The following is a 7,159-nucleotide window of genomic DNA, read 5'->3' on the forward strand; positions in this document are numbered from 1 at the left end:
TAGATTTTATAAATAATTACTTTTTTAAGTGATGGTGCTGTTTTTTTTATATCAGTAATGTCCTGACTATTCTTTGTGATCAGTTGAATGCCACTTTGGTGAATTAATGTACCAATTTCCTTCCGAAACAGCAAAATCTGCATATTATTCCAAACATTTTTGCCTTTTTGCAGGGCAGATCAGATGTTCCTTGAAAAAAGAAAAATCAATAAAAAATTTAATTGTGACTAAATATTGCGATTCTTGTTCCTGTGAACCACACCGTGTGCATCATGACTCACAATGAGGTGCCAAAATCACTGGAGGGGGAGGAAGCCCCACACAAACACAGGAAGTGCTGCATTTCACACAGAGGGACAGAGAGTCTGAGGTCTGCACTCTGCTCCACTGATTCAGGGTTAAGATTAAACTGGCTAAGTGTTGCAGTACTCTTGTGACAGTGTAGCCACAGAAACTGTTTGTTATTTTGGTCTGTTATGAGACTGAGGATGTAATAAAGCAGCACAAAATGTGCACAAAAATAACCAATTGAGGCACTGCCAAATTAAAAGCATAAAGTGAAAGTAGTTTGTGTTTTATTGACATTTAATGTTGTCTGTCAAACATAATCCTCTTTCAAACATTTCTTGTCCTCTGGAAAACCCAACCCAGTCTCATGAAAATGCTTATATTTTATGAGTTGGCTATTTCATATGATTCCGTACGAGTTTGTTCGTATAAATTGTACGATTTCATCACGTGCAAATGCCCGAATGTCATTGGCTGCTGTGAAAGTCATACAAACCCATATAACTGCAGTCGTACGATATCATACAAATTAGCCAAATTTAGAAAATTCATAAGGATTCTTACGATTTCGCCATGAGAAAACTAAATGGAGAGATCACAAGCATGACTCAACAGTTAAAATGGCTTCTGTTGCTCACATATTCCTACATTTGAGCATCTGGCATTACCATAACATGGTTAACTCAGCATGTTAGAATAATGTCATTGACCTGAGTGCTTCTGACCGAGGAAGGTTATCAGTGGGGAAGAATTCTGACCAGATGATGGAGCAAAGGGACCACCCACTGTTACAGGAGCGTGGATGTTGTAGTCCAAATTTACCAATTTTGTTTTGATGTTGTTTACCTATTATTTGGCCAATTGAGCAAAGGGGAAAATTCAACAACACATTTGTGAAAAATTTATCTTTTTCCATCTTACATGTATTGTAATAGATACAATATTAGTCAATGTATATATTGAATTCTGTATTTCATATATAACACAAATTGCTCACATAATATAGTAGATGTAGGTAGTTGACGAATAACGTGGACATAAAATGTATATCCGTGTATAAATTAAAGTACACTACATACTGTATTTTAGGTGCTGTGACTGATCACCATTTACTATACGTTTTTCAAAAATTTTAATCATCTTTTGGCTTTTTTTATTTTTTTTTTTTATTTTACTTAATAGTCCTGCTGTGTAACAAATTTAAAAGTACAAATATTCCATGTACTAGACTTTCAATCTGTATGAGGCCACAAAAATGCATGTATAATAAAAATGCTTTTTAAAATAGTTTTAGATGGAATTTAGCGTGTCACAGCTGTTCGCTGTCCCTGCTTGTACGTTATCTATACTTCATTTTAAAAAAATTATAATCACAAAATAGGCTACACCACACTCTTTTCACCTCTTTTCCATCTAAATGTTCTCCAGTGAGCTCATATTTTAGCAAACTCAGAGAAAATAACCACAACAATCCTAGGTGTTTATTCAGTACTGTGGCTAGATTGGTTAGGAATAAAGCCTCAACAGAACCAGATATCAGGTCGCAGCACAACAGTAATGACTTCATGAATTTCTTTACTGATAAAATTGAAATAATCAGATATAATATTGTAATTATGCAATCATCTGTCATAGTACCTCAGAAAACAGTGTCTCATAATTTTCTTCATGTGCAACTTCAATTCTTCGCTATCATAGGTCATGAAGAGCTAACAAAACTAATCGAAACATCAAAAGCCACAACATATATGTTAGATCCAATACCAACTAAGCTCTTAAAAGAGGTATTCCCAGTCATCTCAGAACCTCTTCTTAATATTATTAACTTCTCACTATCCATATGACATGTCCCAAGAAACTATAAGATTGCAGTTATCAAACCACTTATTAAGAAGCCACTAGTGTTGTCACGATACTAGAATTTCTAACTTCGATACGATACCTTGAAAAATATCGATATTCGATACCATTTTCGATACCACAGAGAAAAAAACTGCCACAATATTAAGAGGGTAGAACTGTCTAGAACATGACAATGAGGTATATTTTACATGAACAAAATGTCCTGAGGTATTGCACTTGTTCAAAAGCCTCTCAGATTGCCATACATTCAAAAACCAATAAAGTGCAAGTAAATAAAAAGTGCAATCTTTTGTATTTCCAAGTCAAATCAAATCCAATCTCAATGTCAACAAAAGATACTTAAACGTCAAGGGGTGGGGGGTTGGGGTTGACTAGCTTTCATAAGGTCTCTCGCTCTCTCCCTCTCTGCGTGCACGCTTATGTATGTTGTGTCGCGCTATCTATGTTATGCGTGCAGTATGTTCTGTCTCGCATGATGCGCTATAGATTCCGGAGATTTGAACTAAATTGCGGGCATCAGGGAGAAGCTATCAATATCAGGGAGACTCCGGAACTTCCGGGAGACTTGGGATGTCTGGCTTCATATCAAAAATATTTCCAGATAGCACTCCTGCTGTGTTCTTTATCAAACAAAACTGGTCGCTGAGCGCGCATGCACTCGCCATCTTTACATTCACTTCACTTTTGCTATTTAACCAGAGCGAATGAGACGAGTGCGAGTGTGTGTGGTGTTTGTCAACGCGCCTTTGGAGAGAAGTGAAAGTGACAGCTCGGCTAGTATCGATACTTAGGGAAATTAGTATTGGTACCGTTCAGATATTTCAGTATCGATATTTATCGAAATATCGATATTTTTGACAACACTAGAAGCCACAATTGATCCTGGAGAACTTGCTAATTATAGACCGATTTCAAATCTCCCATTTATGTCGAAAATACCAGAAAAGGTAGTGTTCTCCCAACTATGTTAATTTCTACAGAGAAATAGTATATATTAACAATTTCAGTCAGGATTTAGGCCTCATCACAGTACAGAGACTGCACTTATCAGAGTTAAAACTGACTTGCTCTTATCATCTAATTGCGGCTGCATTTCTCTTTTAGTGCTTTTGGATCTAAATGCTGCATTCGACATGATAGATCATGACATTCTCTTGAATAGGCTAGAGAATTATGTTGACATTTGTGGAGTTGCATTAGCATAGGTCCTATTTATTAGACTGCTACCTCTTTGTATGTGTAAACGAGGAATTGTCAAACCAAACCAAAGTTAAGAATGGAGTGCCACAGGGATCAGTTTTAGGGCCTCTGCTTTTCTCCTTATACATGTTTCCCCTGGGAGATATTATCAGGAATTGTGGAATAAGTTTCCACTGTTATCCTGATGATACCCAACTTTATATTTCTTCAAAACCTGATGAAATTTCACAATTCTCCAAATTACCAGAGTTTATCAAAGTAATTAAAGATTGGATGTCCAGAAATTTCCTTCGACTCAATTCTGACAAAACAGAGGTACTAATTATTGGACTAAATATAATTTGACTCTAGATGGATGTACTGTTACATCATCTTCTAAAGCGAAGAACTTAGGTGTTATATTTGATACGAATCTGTCCTTTAAAAAATTGAATTACCAATGTTTGTAGAACAGCATTCTTCCACCTAAGAAATATTGCTAAATTAAGGCAGATGCTCTCTGTTGCTGATGCCGAAAACTAATGAATGCGTTCATGACATCAAGTCTAGATTATTGTAATGCATTACTGGGAGGATGTCCAGCAAGATAAATAAATAAACTTATATTGTTTCAAAATGTAGCAGTCAGAGTGCTAACAAGAACCAAGAAATATGATCATATTAGCCCCAATTTATCATCTTTACATTGTCTACCTGTTAAATTCCATATTAATTTGTAAAATTCTGTTAACTATGTACAAAGCTTCTGAATGGTCTAGCTCCACAGTACTTAAGTGACTTCTACCACGCTGTATTCCATCACGTTCATTACGATCACAAAACGCTGGCCAGTTAATAGATTCTAGAATATAAAAATCCACAAAATGAGGAAGATCCTTTTCATATTTGACTCCTAAACTATGGAATAGTCCCTAACACTGTTCGAGATGCAGACACTCTCCCTCAGTTTAAGTCAAGACTAAAGACTCATCTATTTAGCCAGGCATACACCTAATTTATCCTCCAACCCACAATTAGGCTGATTTAGTTAGGTCTGAACCAGAAACCAGAAACATTGATCATGAACTCTGATGAACTCATAAAACTCTGCAATAAATTGAATGGCATCTAAGCTAATATTATTCTATTTGTATCCCTGTCTCAACCTCGGGACTCCTATCCTGAGGTCACCAGAACCGGCTGGATCCAGCTTCATCTCTGAGAGATAACGACTAAATGCAGCCAGTGCCAGCCAAACATCACTTCAGTCTATTACAATGGACTTCAGAGGATGAACTGATGCCAATTACAACCATAAGACATGGGACACTTCATATGTCATTGCCTGAACCTTGGACTTAGGATAGACCTCACCGAAATTACTGGCTGGTTGAACAGCGAAGCACCTCACTGATCTCTGCCTGCATCACCTCGGTATAATGATGGACACTCTTGAAATGGAATACAAAGACTATCAATTAATTGCCAACAAACCCTTCATCAGCCAGCTAACAAGGACTATGCATCTATGTGAACATCTGCAGCTAATCCTGGATGGACTTCAAATACATTAGACATTAATCTTACGGTTCATACAAAATCTTTGTTTTAGCACTGACCCTTAACATAAGTAATATTAGCATTATAGTAATGTTTAGTCAGAGGGGAACTTGCCCCCACAGTGATTCTGGTTTCTCCCAAGGTTATTTTTCTCCATTAACCAACATCTTGCTTACTGGGGTTATAAATACAATTATTACTTAATTAATTATTTTTAAACACAATTCACAATAATATTTTATCAAACTACACAATGAGGACTCTAAGACATTAGACTCTAAGACATTATAGATATTACAGTTTCATCTTATGTAAAGCTGCTTTGAAACGATGTGTGTTGGGAAAGGCGATATAGCCTACAAATAAAAATGACTTGACTTCCAGAGTATCTGTTACAAATGGAAAATTAAATTGAATGTAAAACATTTCATCACTGGTTTATTTCCCCTCCCTCATCGAAGGTATTTCACACACTCCTTTAGCAGGGGGAAAAAAAAAATCCTTAAAGCGATTAAGTTACACTACAACGCCATCTAGTGGACAGCGAGCCCAATGCTCATTACCGCATAGGAAATGCACTCTGTATAACAGCAAAACACTACCTCAATAAGCGTCTAGATATTTATTTTCATCGTCTTTACCTTATCGATTTTTATTTATTTTTAGTAAAACATTTTCAAGTTTTAGTTGCAGGTTATTTTTATGGCACACTTGTTTAAAGGAATAGTTCACCCAAAAATACAAATTCTCATAATTTACTCACCCTCAAGCCATCTCAGATGAGTATGACTTTTTATTCTTCTCTCGAAGAATATTTCAGCTTTGTTGGTACTTACAGTGCAAATTAATGGTGACCAGAACTTTGAAACTCCCAAAAGCACATAAAGACTTTATTTATTCTGCGTCTTTTTCATGCACGCTCTATATATATATATATATATATATACATAGGCTATATATATATATATATATATATATATATATATATATATATATATATATATATATATATATATATATATGCGATGTAAGGTCTCGGTATACCTCGGGCAAATTAAAGCAGGAAACACTAACAGGTGTGCATGTATAACCATATAGAGCCTTTCCACAACACTGCTAGCGAAAAGTACCTTAATACAGCAATGTCATGTTCCCTTTAGAGTGCCCAGGTCAAGAGCTGAGTGAATAGGGCATAGGGAGGATAACTGTCGATAGATCACAAAGATCAAGGCTCAAGTTTTCAGAATTGTATTGTACAATGTTAGATAAAAAAAAATACATGTTTCATTAACTCAGCACATCTTACATCTTAATTAAATCCACCAGTTAGTGTTTCCCTGCTTTAACTTTTACACTTAGTCCTCTGCAGTTTGGTTCTCAGATTAATGTATTTATTTTTAAGAATGTTTTATGCAACGTAAGTTCCACAATAAGTTAAAAATGTGTTTGTTTTATCCACTCATGTAAGGTATCCGAGACCTAATAAATACATTAATCTGAGAACCAAACTGCAGAGGATTAAGTCTTCCATTGACAAGATTTATGACACAATACACAAAAGAAGTCTCAATATGTAAAGCATGTTTGCATCACATGTTAATTTATTTGTTCATCTAATTGTTGAATCTAATGTTCATGTACCTTGCGTTACCTTTTTCATCCCTTTATTACATTTACAGATGACAGTGGTGGAAGAAGTTTGCCTGTTTTTTCAATTGGAGAAGTTCTCCAAAAATGTTTCAGTTTTTACAGTTACAATTTATTTATTTATTTTTTAACGAAATTGTTGCACATTTTAATCTATGAAATGTTTTTTCATGTTTTTGTATGTTAAATATTTTAAATGGATCAAAAAAGACATTGTTTGTAGGCTGATTATTTATTTATATAGATTGATTGCTTTATTTATGGTTAATGATGTATGAATGCATGAATTCATGAATATGTAAATATAAATATGATGAAAATTGAGGTTAGCGGAACATTTTGCAAACCTAAAAAGAATGTTCTATTTTCGTTAAGAAAACATTTCTGGCTAACAAAAACAAACCTTTACAAAAGTATGTTCTGGGAACATATGGGAACTTTTTAGGAACAAAAACTAACATTCCCAGAACGATATGTGAACTATATATTGTTAGCTGGGTTCTTCTTTTGCTTTTTGGTGATTCACATTATTGGTGCATTTCACCACCTAATTGGCACTGAGTAGAATTCATAGTAAAAAAAGCACTTAAATATTCATCTATTTCTCACCCACACTAATCAT

This window comes from Xyrauchen texanus, chromosome 6 (genome assembly GCF_025860055.1).
Source record: "Xyrauchen texanus isolate HMW12.3.18 chromosome 6, RBS_HiC_50CHRs, whole genome shotgun sequence".
Lineage (NCBI taxonomy): Eukaryota > Metazoa > Chordata > Actinopteri > Cypriniformes > Catostomidae > Xyrauchen > Xyrauchen texanus.